We start from the raw sequence: 19,627 nt of genomic DNA on the forward strand, positions 1-19,627 counted from the left end.
AGCAGGACTGCAAGACTGGACATCAAAGGTACTTCTTTAACCCTGCTTGGGCATTGGACAAGAGCAAGTGTGGCTCTTAGTAGTATCATTTGCTAATATCAGATGATCAGTAGTATCACTTGGTAGTCTATCTGTTCATCGCATGGAAAATTATGTCTAAGTATATCTATATATACCTGTATCTGGAGATTTCTGTCTATAATTTTTCCAAAGTTGATGTTTTGAAGGTACAGTAGACCTATTTCTCTTGGTCTTGTTAGCTAAAGAATTAGGGAGTCAAAATCTAACACACCTAAAGGGCACCAAATTGAGGAAGAGCTACTAATTCTGAAGACATAGTGCATAAGAAAGACAAAACTATTTAAGTATATATACCTGCTTCATGCTCTGGGTAGATATTTTATGAACTAAAAGAAAAACCACATATCGTAATAAAATGTGGATGTCTTCAGAGGAGGACCACCAAGAGGGTGATGAGACTTAAACTCCTGTGAGGAATTATTAAAGCAGTGTTTTTCAACCATGGCCACTTGAAAGTATATGGACTTCAAAACTCCCAGAATTCTCCAGTCGGAGGGAATTCTGGGAATTAAAATCCACATATCTTCAAGTAGCCATGGTTTGAGACACACTGGATAAAAGTGGATATGTTTAGTCTGTGGAAGACAAGTCTGGGAGAAACATGAAAGTAATCTTCAAATATCTAAATGATTGACATAGAGAAGACAGAAGGGATTTGGTTTCTGTTGCCTTAGACAGCAGGCACGGAATCAAAGGACTGAAACTACAGAGAAGTAGATTCAAATAGATGCAGGAATTTCCTGATGGTAAACCTGTGAAACAGGCAGCCTCATAAAGTATGTTCCCTCTAAATGAAAGTCTTTAAGCAGACTGGATAAATTCTCCAAATTGTTTCAGGGGATCAAACCCAGAACAGGAGGTTGGACTAGGTTGCCTCTGAGGTTTTCAGGTCTCTCATTCTACGTTCAGGAAGTATCTATAAATGTAGAGATCTGGGCTACAGAACTTCAGAGGGCCACTAGATGACGAAGAGATACAGAAAGGTCTTTCTTGGCTATCATCTACTGATTGTCTGAAGTTATGTGGCTCAGATATGATAACTAATAAATAAGATAAAGGAGAATTGCATCTAAATGGCATTTAGTCAAGGATATAGAACATACTCAGTATTCCTTGCATGTGTTAACTATTTCCCTAGTGTAATACCAGTGTTCCCTAGCTAATTTTCAATAAATTATAGAAGATATTTGCACTTTGGTTTAAAGCAGGAGTGTCAAACTGGTGGCCTGCAGACCATATGTGTCATGCACAGGCCATGCCCATCCCAGCTCCGTGATCGGAAGAAACATCACGTGACAGCAATGTGATACCATGAGTTTGACACCCATGGTTTAAAGGCAAGAATGGTAGAAGCACACTTCTATTTACATTCCATCTTTAGTAAAATGAGAATGTATTTGTCATCCAAATGAGACCAGTGAAGAGCAGACCTCTTAAAAGAATCCTATTTCACTTTTCAAGACCTACCCTTAGAAAAAGCTGAACCTGTTTTTCATAAACAGTTATTACGGTCTTTGTCAACAAAACTGCAACCCCTAAATACTATATAGAAGAGAGAGCTTTCTAAGACAATACCCAAGCCATGTAGGCCTTTAAATATCACAACCAGCAGATTCCACCAGCCTCTGAAAATGTAAATGTGCCAGTATTTCAGAGTGGATGGGGATATGTTTCTTATCTCATTGGTATTCTATGTCTACTGAGGGTACTGGATCATTTTCAAAGAAATTTCCATGAGATTGCATTATAGTTGCTAGATGTGACATGGGTGTAACTGGTAGAAGCCAGGTATCTTTGCAAACCAGTACATCATTCTGGGTTGCAATTGCCATTCAGCAATTATGGCACAGTCCAAGACAAGCAGGCAAAATATTTCAATTCCAAATGGATATCTGCCAATTAATAATCCAGTGGATACCCAGTTATAATAATACAGGACACTCTGGATTCACTCCTATCTTTTTACCCGAGTTCATTTCCAATTATATATGTTCTCCAGGAAACTGGTACAAGTAGTCCTTGATTTACAACTTGTTTAGTGACCATTCAATATTACAGGCACTGAGAAAAGAGACTTGTGACTGTTTTTCACATGACTGTTGCAACATCCCCATGGTCATATGATCAAAACTCAGATGCTTGGCAATTGACTCATTAATGACAGAGGTAGTGTTCCAGGCTCATGTGATCATCTTTTGCTACATTCTGACAAGCAAAGGGAAGCCAGACTTTGTCACTAACTTAACAACTGCAGTGATTCATTTAACAACTGGCAAGAAAGGTCATAAATGGGGCAAAATTCACTTCTGTCTTACATAGCAACAGAAATTTTGGGCTCAATTGCAGTCATAAGTCAAGGGCTACCTGTACTAATTACCATATCAATAGTACATAGTTTTATGTCATCAGATGACTGGTCCAAAAATTAAATGTAGATTTTAAAATATAAAAAGAAAGTTGGATTTGATAGATCTCTCTCATGGTAATTATGGACAGTATAACAAAAAATCAAGAATTGTGGCATGTCAACAATGACTAGGACCTGAACTGATGCGTCAAGAGAGGACTTGGCATTGATCATTTTGATTTAGAATGTGGCCAAGAAATAATTATGTTAATGTTGTTAAGACAGGTATAAGAATGAAGAGTGTCAACCTTTCAATTTTTCCCAGGAAAATTAATCCCAATTAACCAGAGTTATGGAAAAACTCTCTGTTCTTAAACCAAACCTAAAACTAGCCTTAAATATATGCTATTAATATAATAACATATGGAATCATTGGGACTAGCTTATAATTACTGAGATCAGTAGAATGTGATCGAGCATTGACTTTACTATTGGCCAATTGGGCTAACCTTGCCAGACCAGGAAAGTTGATAGTAAATGTCATAGTTCTAGTATCTCAAGATCCGTATTAGCTATTGTGTCCCTATCATTCATCCAAGTTAACAGCTATGTGTGACAGAAAGCTAACTTTAACATGCCATGAGTCCTTCATCTGAGATTAAGTTTATGAAGCCAGGACAAACAGAGAGGCCAAGACAGCAAGGACTGGGAGATAATTTGACATTCCAGGTTTTTAGCAGGAAGAATTACTCAAGGCATGAAATACACTTAAGTAGTTCATATCAGGCTCTATTTATCTGCTGTGCTTCAAAAGAGCACAAAGTGACTTTATGGGAAAGAACAAATGGCCAGTTGCGTGATCAGTGACTATGTAGCTCCAAATCTGAAAATATAGAAGAGATTTGGTCAAAATGGAAAAAGAGATTACCTAGCACATGTTGCCCACAGCTGGCACATGGCAGAAGACACCCAACTGCCTTAAGTACATCACACTGTGAAAAACAGAATTCATACATCAAATATGCCCCAGCCCAAATAGAAAAGCCCTCCAGATCATGAAAACATAGGCAAGAAAAGCTTGTGGTAATTTCATTACAGACCAACCTGGATCTCTGGCAACCAGGTCCTTTTTTTCTGATCACCCCTTTAATTTCTGCATAGATATTTCTTCTGTTTTTTGAAATCTTATTTCAAAATAAAAAATAAAGGGAAGCCTCATTTTAACAGATTAATTGGGAGGAAGGGTGTTTCTTGTTTCCCAAATCTGTTGAGTCAACAACAATACCACCATGCAGTACAAATTATACAAATGATGTCCATTGTGTTCTCTGACTTATAAAGTGCATTCAATTGAAGTCCATAAAAACCAAAGTTTTCACTACGTTTCAGGAAAGAGAAACAGATAAAAATGAATCAAGCTAAAATGAATCATAGAATAATAATTACATTTTAGTTATTCACTTCCTAATCCTGGAGATTCTCATTGAAAGATAGAGACCGCAGCTTGGAAAAGTTAGCTTTGTCAAAGTCTTATTGAAATTAATGAATTATTAGGTTGTGAATGATTATACAACTTTGGTAAAGAAATGATTTGTATGTAGTGACACCTTTTGATCTATCACTTAAAACATCTGGATTTCAAAATTATTAAAGTGCTAGTTACTGAGATCTACATAACAGTACAATCAGCCTTTCTTATAAAACAATATGGGAGGCAGCTGATTTATCTTCATAATGTACTGAAATTAAGATAAGATTTTTTAAAAAAACAAAAGAACAACCTAGAATCAAGCAGAATTTTTAACAGAGGTGACTTTGAACTAGTTTCTAGCACCGAAACCTAATATAAAGCTCAGTGATGGTTTAGAGGTAACTTGTTCATTAATTCTAAATATGTGCCTGCTGCTCTAACACTATTTTATAGTTCACTTTACTTGATAGGCCTTGCTTACTTGATATCTGCCCACCACTGATGTGGTGATGGAAAATTCACAAATACCTCAAAAGAAGATGTTATTCTTTCCACTCCACCTACCATGATAGTGGGAAAGTACCTACTTGCAAAATTGATGATATGTTGCTTCCACTGGTCTTGAATGTATAATTTATAATAACATTAAATATAACAACAGAGCAGAGACCTTCAACAGGATTTTGGTTTAATTATATATGAAAAAAAGGAAAAAAGGGGAAGATCCAGTATCTCTTATTTATAAATAAAGTAAGGTGTATTGGTTTGTTTGTGTGTGTGTGCACCTTGTTATGAAATAATTAACTTTTAAATCATTTTATTTAAGAGCGTGAAACAAATCAAAACATTATCACATAAACTAATAAAATACAATGCAAATTTCTGAAGAGTACTAGCTTTCAGCAACCAGACAAAGAATGGGTATTTTTTCCAATCTTGCAGCACTGAACATTTTACAATTAGTAAAGCAATGTATACTGAGCTCCTGTAATTTCTAAATTATTGGCATATAATTCAAATGAATGTGAGCATTTACAAAAGACAATTTGTCTTCCAGAATATGCATGAAATAACTTGTCCCAAAACAAGCCACTATAAATATAAAGTAGGGATTTACAAAATCGACCAATCCAGCAATGGAACATTCTGGAGAATTCTGGAACAGTCTGTTCTCCTATCTGATAATGCTGGATTGTGACATTCCAGTTTCTGGAAGTAAATCCTCTGAACTGGAAACATGAAACACCAAAACATCTTAACACTCAAATATTTTGCCCCATCCACGATGAGAAAACCACTCCTGAAAACCACTGGCAAGAGAACAGAATGTTCTGAATTTCAATGGAATCTTGAACCAGTGAGTTGCCCATCCCTATACAACATTTCAAGTGAATTAATATTTCATTTTGAGCACCCCATCTGAACAATAACATGTGCCTATCAAATTCTTCAAAATAAACAATGTCACAAAGATACAAAATAATAAATCTGTTGATTAATTACTATTTAAAATGTATAAAAATGAGCCATAATGTCCATATTTTGACAACAGATGGCTTCTAAGGAGAGTCACAAAGCTAAGTACATTGATCATCAGTTTAGCTTCTACTGTAGAAGAAACACTAAAACAAGAGTTTATGAATACTTTAAATGGATATAATGGAAATGCAGACTGTGGGTTTCTCACTATAGGTACTTCTATCTCAACCCATTGTGTTTTGCCACCTCCTCCCACCCTTGACAGTCACATTGAATAGGTTCATTACTGCTGCTTCAATAATAGTTGGTTGACGTTTTCACTTTTATTTTTCCTTGCTAGAGAAAGAAGCCATAGGGTAGAAAAAGGGATGAAGGTAGAGGGACCTTGGCTTGCTAGTGTTGTTTGGCAACATGGGAAAATTGAATTAACCTGGGGAGACCACCTCCATAAAACTGATGAGAAGTTAAGAGAAATGAGCATATGGAACTTGTAAGTGGTGCCAATATAATTTCTCACTGACATTCTTGTATCTGTCAGCTCTCCTGGGTAAACTAGACAGGAGATATGATTAAATGAGCTAAATCTACATTATTGTAAGGTAAAGGTAAAGGTTCCTCTCGCACATATGTGCTAGTTGTTTCTGGCTTTAGTGGACAGTGCTCATCTCTGTTACAAAGCCGAAAGCCAGCAGTGTCCGAAGACATCTCCGTGGTCATGTGGCTGGCATGACTAAACACCAAAGGTGCACGGAACACTGTTATTTTCCCACAAAAGTGGTCTCTATTTTTCTACTTGCATGCTTTCGAGCTGCTGGGTTGGCAGAAGCTGGGACAAGTAACGGGAGCTCACTCTGTTACATGGGATTCTAACTGCTGAACTGCCAACCTTTCTGATTGACAAGATCAGCATCTTAGCCATTGTAAGGCTACATTAATAGAATTTTGCAACTCTGGAAGTACAAACTTCCTACTGCCATTTTTAATTGCTTGATCCATTTGGGTGGGTCCCTTCTAAGTTTCTTTCTTAACTATTAAGCCACTAGGGGGTCCTACCTCTTTTGTCGCATCTCTACCCTCCTTTTCCTCCTCAATTCCACATTCCATTCCATTACAGTATCAGATTCACTGATTTTTACAGTACATCCCATGCTTCTCTATAAATCTGAACATCTCATTTAGTGTTAGTCTTACAAACAATTATAAATGGGTATAATAGGTTTATTATTTAACATGCGAACCCTTCTAATTTTACAGGGAGTTTTGGAGATGTTAAAAGATGCTTTAATTGAGCACAGATAGTCTTTACTTAACAACGTCAATTGGGACTGGAACTTCTGTTGCTGTGAGCTATGGTTGTAAAATGCATCGCATGGCCACACCACCTAGCAAAAGCAGTTCCACTGGTCTCTAGTAACCATTGTTAAGTGAATCATGGCAGGTCATTAAGCGAGGATGTGTTTGCCATTTGCAACCTCCTGCTGCTTTCCCCCTGCATTTTGCTTGTATGAAGCTGATGGGGAAGACTGAAAACAGTGTTCATGTGATTATGCAACACTGCAATATTTTAGAGCTTCAAGGATCGATCATAAGTATCGCTTGTTCTTCGCCGTTGTAACAGTTGCTGGATGACTGGTCATTAGCTGAGGACTCTCTGGTAATTGCTATTCTGAGCATTTTGGCAAATGACATCAGTGCTGTAGCTCTACAAGTGAACTTATTATTAAATGCAATTAGTTAAGCTATGATGTACAGTCTTCACTCTGCTTAGGTAAAAAGATTACTTTGGCATTTTCAAGTTTGCATTTTCCCATAATATCAATTTAGCACGATCACAAAGATTAAACCATACTGTAATGACTATTGCATGGGATGCTCTCCTGGGGAGCCAATAGAAAAGGATAGAAAGTTCCATACTTTCTAAGGTATGTAAAGCAGTAAGATGATTTTTGTGGGGCAGTCTTCTATTTGTCGCCTGAGACAGAATAACAAAACATGTATCTTGATATTTACAATGTGAGCTCCACTTTTTTTTAATAAACTTTATTAAGCTTTTATAACTTTAAAAACAAACAAAAAGTGTACATATCTTGACTAACAGTTTGTGGCATTCATCTTATACTATTATTTTGTGCATTATTTACAAATATATACAATTTATGCGAATGTAAGAATTTAATCTATATATTGCTTATCGTTAATCTTTCTATCTTCCATCTATCTTAGCTCAATCCAGTCATACTATTTTTCCCAAATCCTGTAATACTCAGACTCCTCTTTCTCTTGTAACATCAGGGTGAATTTATCCATCTCAGTGCAAGTCATTATTTTTTGGATAATCAATTCATCTGGTAGTACATTTTTATGCTTCCAACACTGGGCATAGGCAATTCTAGCTGCCGTCAAGATATGTAACACTATATATTTTATATTTCTCCCATAATTCTTTTTAAATATCCCCAGCAAGAATAGTTCTGGTTCCAGTTTTATTTGTTCATTAGTGATCTCTTGTAGCCATTTTTTAAATTTTTAGCCAGCTCCACTTTTAACCTACTCACCTGCACTGCTGCATCAAAAATACAAATAGGGTGGAATTTGTGTTGCAATGTCATGATGCACTCTTCATTGTTTGCCACCCGCCCAATGGATAGCCAAGATCAACATTCTCAATATATTGCTTGGATTCAGGTTATTAAACAACTTTATAACCCCTCAATTCTAAATGCTTTGGGATAAGTCCCAGGAGAAACTCATGATATTTTTACTCTATTACAGCCTAGGCTTTATCAGAATATTATTTAAATTTAGCACATATCTATGGTAAATTATTCTGAGTTTCTGAAAAGGTGGAGGCTTCTCTTTTATTGCTATGATTTCTAAAATTAGATTAAGGAGGGAAGAACCCAAAACACTTCCAAGAGAATAAAAATATCCATTTCCTCCCTCCCCACAGATTTAAATAGACTAATATATATAGAAAATAAAACTGTCTTTTAATGGACTGGTTAATGGTTAAACTGTAGCAAGAATCTGAACCAAGCAGATGGTTTTCAATGTGATTTCCAGAAAACTACCGTGCTAAGATACTAATCAGATCTTTCTCAATGGTAATAATTGTCACGATGAACAAACTTTTCTGAAAGTTTGCTCAACATTAGTTTTTCTTAAATGGTCACTGGGAGGAAGTATTGTTGATGGATACTTTTAGCTTCTGAACTCACATGTGTATAAACCAGGGGTTCTTTAATCATGCTTTGAGCAAATCACATTAAGCCACATTAAGCCTTAGCACGTGTAAAGTCAACCAATGTCTATGACTTCCAATAGTCTTTCCAGTACCCACGAGGACTTTCCAGCTAGAAAAACTATTCCTGTGCTTTCTAAAGATTGTGTTGGGGCAAATTTCAGAATTCCTAGGAAGTCTATCTATTGGTTATGCTATCTGAAATTTTGGAGCTTATTCCCAACATATCTGAAAGGCTACCACTTATAAAAACTTTCTCTAACTATTAATTGCAGAATGATATTTCTATTACTTTCATTTTACTTTCTAGCTTTACAGATTAAGCCACTGTTACACAGTTGGAAGGGACCTCATAGGTCATCTAGTCCAACTGCCCATCCAGGCAGGAGACTCTACACCATTTCTGACAGATGGCAATCTTGTCTTTTCTTGAAAGCTTCCAGTGGTGAAGCTTCCACAACTTCTGAAAGCAAGCTGTTCCATTGGTTGATTGCTTTCACTGTCAGAAATGCTTTGGAAAATAGCTTGATTCACTCCTCTCTGTGGCAGCCCCTCAAATACCGGAACACTGCTATCATGTCTCCCTTGTCCTTCTCTTCACTAAACTAGCCATGCCCAATTCCTGCAACCATTTATCATATGTTTTTGCCTCCAGTCCTCTAATCATTTTGGTTGCTCATCTTTGCACTCTTTCTAGAGTCTCAAGATCTTTTTTATAGTGTGGTGACCAAAACTGGATGCAGTATTATAGGTGTGGTCTTACTAAGGCTTTATAGAGTGGTGTTAGTACCTCATTTGATCTTGGTTGTATCCCTCCCAAATGGAGACGCGGGTACTCTATTTTTTTTTTATCTTCATCTTTAAGTGCTCTGGTTTTATTGTATTGCAAACAGTTGCTGGGGTGCATCCACAGTTCCATTGTACTTGTACAATGACAATAAAGTTGTTGTTGTTGTTGTTGTTGTTGTTGTTGTTGTTGTTGTTGTTGTTGTTGTTCTTCTTCTTCTTCTTCTTCTTCTTCTTCTTCTTCTTCTTCTTCTTCTTCTTCTTCTTCTTCTTCTTCTTCTTCTTCTTCTTCTTCTTCTTCTTCTTCTTCTTCTTCTTCTTCTCCTTCTCCTTCTCCTTCTCCTTCTCCTTCTCCTTCTCCTTCTCCTTCTCCTTCTCCTTCTTCTTCTCTGTTAATGCAATTTAGGATTGTATTGGCTTTTTTGGCTGCTGCAGCACACTGCTGGGTCATTTTTAGCTGGTTTTCCACTAATTCTAAGATCCCTTTCACAGTTACTACTATGAATTTGAATTAGAATTAGAATTAGAAGAACTACAACAAAACTGTGGATGCACCCCAGCAACTGTTTGCAATAAAATAAAACCAAAGCACTTAAAAATGAAGATAAAAAAGATAGAGTACCCACGTCTCCATTTGCAATTTGAGAGTACAATATCTACAAATATACACAAAATATACATCTAACACTGACTGTAATGCTTAGCTGAGTATAATACACAAGAGATGGATTGTACGGTAATATGTTATTATACATCTGAATGGGGTATTGAGATTTCACCTGGTTTCACCCAGTATGTACTTTTGGTTTCTCTTGCATAAGTGTAGGACTTTACTTTTCTCTACATTGAATTTCATTTTGTTAGATACGGCCCAGTGTTCTAGTCTGTCAAGATCCATCTGGATCTTGAGCCTATCTTCTTGGGTGTTAGCTATTCCTGGCAGCTTAATATCATCTACAAATTTGGTAAGTTCCCCTTCTATTCCCTCAACCAAGTCATTTATGAAGATATTGAAGAGTACTGGGCCTAAGACTGAACCTTGTGGTATCCCACTGCTTACTTCCCTCCATGTAGATGTAGTATCATTAAGGACTACTTATTGAGTATGATTTGTCAGCCAGTTACAAATCCAACTGATGGTGATGCTATCTATCACACATTTTTCTAGCTTACGAAGAAGTAGGTTGTGATCTACTTTGTTGAATACCTTGCTGGAGTTTACATATATTATGTTTGCTTTAAAAGGTCCAAACTTCAAAGCTGTTAGGGAAAGGACCCAGAGAGAATGCATTTCCCTATTATTAACTTACTGCACACATTCCCCAGACTCCACTGGGGAATATAAAACCTGTCCCCACTTTGCAGTTATTTGGCACAATGATGGCCAGATGATTCTTGAAGATGATACAAGTTGCACCCAGGCTACTCAAATGTTGCTATGATACATGTAAGCAGAAGTCAAAGATCCAGATACTAATAAGGAGCAGTAAGAGCTTCAGATAATGATGAGGTTTTTTTATTCTCATAACCTTGGGTTCTGAAGCAACATATAAGGACTGACAAATCCCTAAAGAGATTTTGAAATATACCACATGCCTATGAGTTAAACACATTGTTATTTTAAGCCCTATTGCAATATCTGATTTATTATCCAAACTTTGTCAGCTGCACCACTTCTTTCTTTCTAAAATAAAAGCACATATCCCCAAATCAGCATTTTCCAGGTTGAAAAAAGAAACAAACCAACACAGCTGCCAATCATGTTGGTAAAAAGTGAAAAATGTAAGCATATGTTAAACCCAAACAACCTTCCCCAGGCTCTGTCTTCCAAAGTTATTATTTCAAGCTTTTGATGGAAATTATACATATACAATATACATGGGGAAAGACACATTTTATAAACATAGATAAGACATGTTTTAAAGATTTACATTTCTCTGTATTTGAATAAAATTTTGAACAGAATAATAATAATCAGAATCCCTTGATACCCTGCTTTCTGAAATTTCGGGCTGTTTTCCACCTGAAGAACAACAGAAGAAATTACTGTTCCTGTCCTAGCTAGACAATAAATCAGTTGAACACACTAAGAGTTCCTTCTGACTAAACACGGAAAAGATTTCTTTACTGAAAAATGACAGTAACATCTTCATTGCCAACAGGAAAGCTCTCAGTGCTAATTCATTCTTCTCAAACCCAATGGACACCAGGTGTGTAGACATGCTGACAAGGAATTGTGGAAGTTATAGTCCAACACACTTAGAAGGTAAGGCAAAACTTGCTTGTTTATAAAGAAGCGACAGTGTTTTCAATATGCATTTAGCATTTCTATCCACTTACAATCATCCTTTTCCATTAAATAAAGCACTCAGATTGATAGAGATTGGGAATAAGTCCCATTGAACTCATGGGCCTTAAAATATTTAGCTGTATTTACAGATGTCAGTTTTCTTTAAGGCTATATTTAACCTGCCAACTCCAAACCCAGCCCAATTAAATGTGGTTTGGTAGCTAATATGTGGCTTTGTATCTATGATGACCTAAAGTTACAGCTGGTAGTTATATTTATAGCTGCAATGCCATGTCATACATTGAAAAGGGTTTATAAAAGTCAACAAGTTAAGCAAAATGTTTGCCTTTATAAAACAGTTTCCTCTCAAGTTACTACTACTCAGAACCTAGTCTTCTAATAGTATATACTTGCCTTCTATAGCAGTCAAATCCCATGGCAAAAATTGTAAGAGTATTTTGATTTCCAATTACAATTTTATTCACCAGATGACTATTCTTCTTCCTTAGACTTCCATATCACTTATTTTTCACACATGACCTAAAATATCAATTAATGAAAATACCCTGATAACTTATCTCAAATTAATTTATGGATTTCAATTAGAGGAGAATCTGATGGAACAAAAGGAACTTTTTTTATATTGATTTTTTGATGTTGATAGATCTATCTTTGGTGCAGGAAAGCTATGTGAAACAGTTTGTCCCTTTCTTACTAATGAAGTCTTTCCTAAAATATTTTTCCCTCAATTATGGTATTATTAAGGTTGTTGCTGTTTTTAATATTTTCATTATATTAAATCAAAAACTCTGATTTGGGTGTTTTTGTTTTGCTTGGCATGGTCTATTGATCATGTCCTATAAGAGACTTGTGCTGTTGGAGTTAACTTTCAAGTCTTTCTAAAATAATTACTGTTTCAAATTAGTTTAGAATTTTTAACTCAGTCATTACAAGTTGCTAGGGAAAAACCAACTGTTAGGATAATGCATACTGGCAGGGAGCTGTGATCATCACAAAGCAAGTCTGTGCAATAATGGCTCAAACTCTTTTTAAAGAAGTAGCTATGCTGATTAGGCAGATCTAGTGCAGACACTTGGCAACTTGCTATGATGAACAGTGCAAAAATGCCATGGAAAATCCCTTCTTTCTGGACACCACTGACTGCTGAGCAATCTGTGCTACGTGTGCTTTTTGTTTCATGCACTTCTGGGCAAAGCAGTTGGTGTACCAAAAAAATAAAAATAAAATAAAACCTCTGCGCAATTCAAATTTCAGTGTTTGAAGAAATCGTGCCTCTACTGATTTTTTTTCAAAACTAAGCAAGCATTCTTTTCTGCATAGCAAAAAGACATTGTGTGCAAAAGCATTTAACTCATTTATGTTCAAAATATCTGAATAAACTCTTTTTAAGAAGTCTGTAATTGGTTAGTTAGTAAAGTCAGATCAATGATGTATGATCTTCTCTTTTTTTTAAAGATTGTACTTTGAAGATTTCCCTGACATTTAGGACTGGAGAGTGGATTTGTGGTACAAACTCCCTTAGTTTCCAGAAATTGTGCCGCTAATTTCAAAGTACCATAATTTCTTGTTACTTTCTGCAGAAATATTCAGTAGGAAATCAGATTAGGTTTGATTTAATACTGAATACAACAGGTTACTTCAATCATCTACTAAACAATTTCAGTAAAAACGCAGGACTCATTCACCTACATATCTGTTCATTGTATTATTTCTATTCCATTATTAAAAGGAAGTGTAGGCCCCATTATTCAAATTCACTCCCAAGCTTGCAATTTCCTTTGACCATTTTCTTTCCTCAGTAATTCCTCTGATCTTTAGTCCTATCCAGTCTTTCCTCTCAAATCTGTTCTGTTCCTGTATGAGAATTTAATCCCAGGTTTTCTTTCTCTCACAAAAAGTAAATAAAGATTGTACACCAAGACACCAGCTGTTTCACCATGCTAGTACAATAAAATGTAAGCGTAACAATCTAGAGCACTATATGTCAGACAAAACTAGTGACACAGCATCTAAACCTTATATTATTAACAGTATAACAGAAATATTATTTTGCATTGAAAGTTTGCAGGTGGAGAAGCAAAATATCCATCTAAAGCCCATCAATCACCCTTATTAAACTATCAATGCCCATGTTGTATGTGTATCAATTGTTTAACTGAGAACAGCAGGAAGATGCATGCATATTAAGATGCATGTGATGAATGCATATGTAAATGAAGATGGGCTATCTGTGCATGTTTCAATGTATACATCAGTCCAGGTTTATGCAGAACAAATTACCCATTGCAAGTGCTTAGATGCAGATCGAGCCAACACTTTCAACTTACAGAGTTTGGTATCACAAGCTCGTTATAAAAGGCCTGAATAAAGTTCACTTCGACAATGTTTAAAATCCCAAATTTTGGTCAGCAAGTGGGAAATCAGATGCAGAGCAAGGAAGTAGACATATTTTGCCAGCAAAAATCCCCAATTCAATTCTTTGCATCTCCTGATTCAGATAGGACATAATTCATAGTTCAGATAGGACATAATTATCATTTGGTAAGGTTGCAGCTCAGCCCGACGCCTTCAAACCCATAATCCCAAATAGGCCTGCTAGAACAAGATAGTTTTAATGTCTTTGGATAGATTGAGTGGGTACCAATGAAATTTGGAGGATATATGAATCCATAATATGGGGACTAAAACCAAGAAATCTACCTTTGGGACCCCTCCGTTTAACTTCATGTGAGAAAGGGACTTTCATCGTCTCCCAGGATAAATGCATATAATGTTTGGTTCAACTCAGAGAAATGGTCTGGCAGATTCACATGTACCAAACCACTTACTACTTTATTAAAGACAGTCCTTTAATCAATCCCAGAAACCTACTGGTAACAAATGTTGCAAATGAGCAGGTGAGTATTATGCTGCTGAAGCAGCTCTCCACTAATGAAGCATTTACCAACTCCCAAATCCAGTTGCACTTCTCTTTCCCCAAGCTCAAAGAAGTCAGACAGGCCATAGATCAGCCTACATATAGCTGACCCCATATTGCAAAAAAAAACAAACAAACAAAACTAATGCCAACTTCCTCAACCTCCACAAGCTGAAAAAAGCCCCAGACAGTTTTGCAACACATTACCCAGACAATTCACTAGTCTTTGTCAGAATGGTATCTAACTTGGAGTGGATGTGCATGACTATATCGGCAAACAATCTCACCATCTTGTCAGAGCAACTTCTAGGGGAATTTTTTTCTCCGTCATAACAATGAAACAAAAGACAAGAAACTGCTTGGTGAAAAAAATGGAGTGCCTGTCTTTGTTGGCAATGAGTTGTCATGGCTACACTGCCTGGTAGTTGCAAGTATTGTTGGTAATGTTAGCAGGCAGATTAGGGATTATGATATGTACTGTATGTTGAAATCAAGGGCCTCTGTTTGTATGTACCACTTCAGAAAGAGAAACAAAGTTATTTCAATATAGCAGACCTAGCTATTTCAATGCAACTTGTATCAAGGAGCCATCTTTTTCTTCCCCCTTCTGTTCTAAGGAACACATTCTGCCTCTCAAAATTTAAATGTATTTATATAGGTCCAACCAAACAAGACATCCAAAAAATCATTTCTTTATGCCAATTGTAGAGAAGTGTTTCTAGTCCAGTTCTGTGAAAGATGTCAAGGATCATCTTCTATTTGATGGGGCCATAATTAAAATAGACAGCATCTCTGCTAATTCCTTTTCAAATAGGTAGGCATTACAAACCTCATCCATGCTCATTCAGAAGTAAGTAGGACATGTATGCAAAATCTCCCGCTTGAAAGGAGTATGCTTATTCAGAAATTTCCCTAAATTCAGTGCTGGTTATTCCCACTTAGGGGCTGAGAAAAAGCAGCCACCAACAGGCATATAGAGATAAACAACATCTATATACCATTCAAAAGAGATGATCCAAAAGCCAAAAAGGAAATAAAAAGACCCCCCCCCAATAAAGAACACTTCCTCACCAGCAAGCAACACCCAGATGAGCGAAAATCAACACCAAGATTAACATTAGATCAATAATCAAGAAATACAATACCCCAATCTGGGAACTATCAATTTAGACAAACAAGCTAACAATAAACCATAGTGCAATCAAGGAACTACCAAGACCGCTCCCACCAACACTGCCAGGGCAAGCCACTATATAAAATGAGAGCAAACCCACCCCCTATTAACATGATGATGTTACCTAGTTCAGTAATGTAATGTTTGCAAGAAAACTACCAAGCTCAGAAAGAACCAAGGACCTTATAGTTCAACCCTGAGCTACAAATATTCTCTTCTATTTTTCCAGCAATAGAAACCCTTCTAGAGAAGCATCTTTTCCCTTGCCCAATATTCAAATTAAAATCTGTTTTTATAGTGCAATATTATACATGCCTAGGCACAAACCAATCCAGTTCACGTATTCTTGACAAACAGGGTAAAAGGATTGGAACCTTCTCAAGTAAAATTGAGCAAAATCAGCAAGAACCCCAGCCCTAACGCCTTTTGAAATTTTGAAAATGATTCTGAAGAAGAAAAAAATTCCTTCACCTTCACATTATCTGACTATCTCTTATGATATATAAGCAATTAAAAAAAAAAGAAAACTGCATTTGTATTATCTGGCTCCTGTTGCAGATTGCAGAATTTTCTCAGGTATTATTTGTCTATCTCACTAATCTCACTCCTTTGTTCTGATATTCAGGTAAAGAAAAAACTTTTAAGGTTCCAGATACAAAAGGTGATAGGCCTCTTTAAACAGCTGTTTGGAAGCAGTTGGCTCAGGATTAACATTTTTAACTTTACCAAGTTGCCTTTGGCAAATAATAATAAAAATGTAATAAGACTAATGGACAGTTTGGATCTAAACTAAACTGGCCAATTCAGACAAAAAACCCAATAAAATTAATGAATATTCACTTTGCATTACCTCTCCATTGCAATGTTGATAGATATACAGGTAGTCCTTGATCTACAGCTGTTGACTGAGCCCAGTATTATGATCATAAATTATGTGGGTCATTCACTGAGTCATCAATTTTACATTTTTTGCTGCAGTCTTTAAGCAAATCACTATGGTGCAATTGACTGAAAATGAGGGTTGCATGCAGTGGTGGGTTTCATTTTTTTTTTAACCACCAGTTCTGTGGGCGTGGCTTGGTGGGTGCACATTGCGCACATGTGCGCCAAACACACAGGGAGTTTGCTATGAACCATCTCCTGCAATCCTGCACTCTCCCTGTGTCTTCAACAGCTGAGGTTGCAAAGTAGGAAATAAAGGTCAGTATAGAATTGGGGCAGGTGGGTGCTGATTATCAGAGCGAACAAGTTAGATCATCGGAGCTATCAATTTCACTGAACTGGGTCGAACCAGTAGAATACCATCACTGGTTGCTTGCTGAGTGCAGAGGTTGTAAATTGATGACTATCTGTACTTTCCCCACAGAAATGAAAGCAGAACTTCCACAGCATGTATTGATTGATTATGTTAAAAGGTAGCCAAGAACAAGCATTGGTGCAAATTAAAACTTAGAATTTAATGAACATACAGGAAATAAAACATGAATATCGAAATAATGTAATAAAAACATGAAGGGAATGCTGGCAAGGAACAGCATTACATGATCAATTTCTACAAAAGATGGCGGGGGAAAATAAATAAAGATAAAACCTGGCAATGGCCTACAGTTGGAACATTATAAAAGGAAACTGAAGACTTGATTTTGGCTGCTAAAAAGCAAGCTCTTTGAACCAGGGGTGGGATTTAATTTTTTAAACAACCAGTTCTGTGGGCATAACTTAGTTGGTGGGCATGGCCAACTCAATATCATTCACATTGAGGCACGCATCTCCTTGTCTGGCCTCTCATGACTGTGGGGATGTTGCAACAGTCATAAGTGTGAAAAATGGTCATAAGTCACTTTTTTCAGTGCCATTGTAACTTTGAATGGTCACTCCACACAAGCAAAGCACCAGCAAAGGAGGGGAAAAAAGCTCCAGAGAAGTTCCTGAGACAGGAAGTCTAGTCCTGCCAAGAATGTAATAAGGGTTAATGGAGAGGCAGTTTCTGTAAGCAACACCAGAATGTTTCTTTCCTGCCTTCCTTATAAGATTAGGCCAGTAATTTCTTCTAACAACTGGTTCTCCGAACTGCTTAGAATGTTAACAACTGGTTCTAGCGAATGCGAACTGGTAGAATCCCACCCCTGCTTTGAACTAATGCAATCAAGACCAGAATCATCAAATGATTCAAAGTGCAGACTGTGCAAAGAAGTAAAAGGAAGAAGTAGAAGTTCACACTGGAACATCAGCAAAAATTATCACGAATAATGAAAAATTGGTGAAAACATGTAGTTGAAAAAGAAGTAAAAAAAAATTAGGAGGTTAAAATATTATGGAATTTCTGAACATAAAGTCTTGGCACAAAACACCAGATGGTGACTGAGTGATTGAGAAGAAGAAAGTACAGATAATTGATATGGCCATGTCAGGGATCGTAAAATAGGAAACAAAGAATTGGAGTAGATCGCAATATGTCAAGATCTGAAAATCAGAACTAAAAGATGATGGTGTAAGATGTGGTGGATTCCAGTGGTTGTCATCGTACCAAAAATTTTGAATGGTGTTTTGAAAATCTGCATATTGACAAAATTTCCATCTGTCATTTACAAAAGCCACACTGCTTTGTCGGCATATCTACATACGTATGATGCCAAAACATTACAACATCCTGATTCCTGGGAAGGATTTGATGCACATGAAAGCCAATACCAGCTAAAGAACTGGCAGCTGTGATTTCACAGTATTATGTACCTGGCAATACTAATGCTTCCAGAAATCAGAGGAAAATACATCTATTATTGAAAAAAAAAGACAAAACCAAACTGCTTAGAGAGATTTAAAAAAAAAAGAAAAGAAAAACAAATCACAAATGAAGTCTGGGAATTTCCATACAGTGGTCCAATTGAGATGATTTCTGGATTTCTATGCTCCTACAACATCAGCACGGTGGGAGAACTGTGCTTGTTTATTTCCGGCTCAGCTGCAGATATTCAAAATTGCTGCTGATAGAGTTTTTTTTTTCCTCTTAGAGAGAAGGGGAAAAGATGCCATGGTTTTGCTTCCTCATTAAAGAGAACTGTGACTTCCTCCTCCATTCTTAAACTACATGTTCCAGGAGGCAAAGATTCCCTTGAGGGCTTTGCCATACTGCTTCAGTAAGTCAGAGGAAAGGTTCAGGACTGAATATTTGGAGACAAAGGGTCTGGTCACTTTCTCTTTCTCTAAAAAAAGATCAGCCTGTGAGAAGCAAGATTCTCCTGGCTGTTTTCCTTGTCTTGTCTTCCTTCCCTCGTGTGGAGTGGAGATGAGGGAGATTTTTATTGCTGCAGAATTTGCCGCAGCTCAGGGGTGGAGCAGGGAGTTTTGCTCCTTGTTCTCAGCGTTTTGCTTTAGTAGAATAGAAATAATTACAGCTTGGCTTTAAACGGCTTCTCAAGATTTTGGGAATGAGAATAGCGAAGGAGTGGAACAAAATGAAGCTGTTCATAGTGCTTTAAAAAAATTTTTTTTAAAGAGAAGCTTTTCATACAAGTTGATTGATGTTAGGTCTTTGGAAGCTAATATCTTACCAGAGCAAGAATTGGTTATATTGCACTTTGAAAAATGCATATTCCCAAGTGTTTGGTGGCAATATTAATGGCTTAGTGAAAGTCTAGGTTTTTTATTTATGCTTTGCTCTTGGTTTTTTTTAACTAGTTAGAGGTGGTTTACTGTAAAAGCAGGACAAATTCTTTTGCTGGTAAGAAAATCAGCACTTAAAACTGTAAATCTGTGTTGACTTGAAATAGGTTCTAAGGCGAGCCACTGGGAATGGAAATTGGACTTTGCAATGCCTTAA

This window comes from Pseudonaja textilis, chromosome 3 (assembly GCF_049901715.1).
Source record: "Pseudonaja textilis isolate UNSWEBS1 chromosome 3, rPseTex1.2, whole genome shotgun sequence".
Taxonomy (NCBI): Eukaryota; Metazoa; Chordata; class Lepidosauria; order Squamata; family Elapidae; genus Pseudonaja; species Pseudonaja textilis.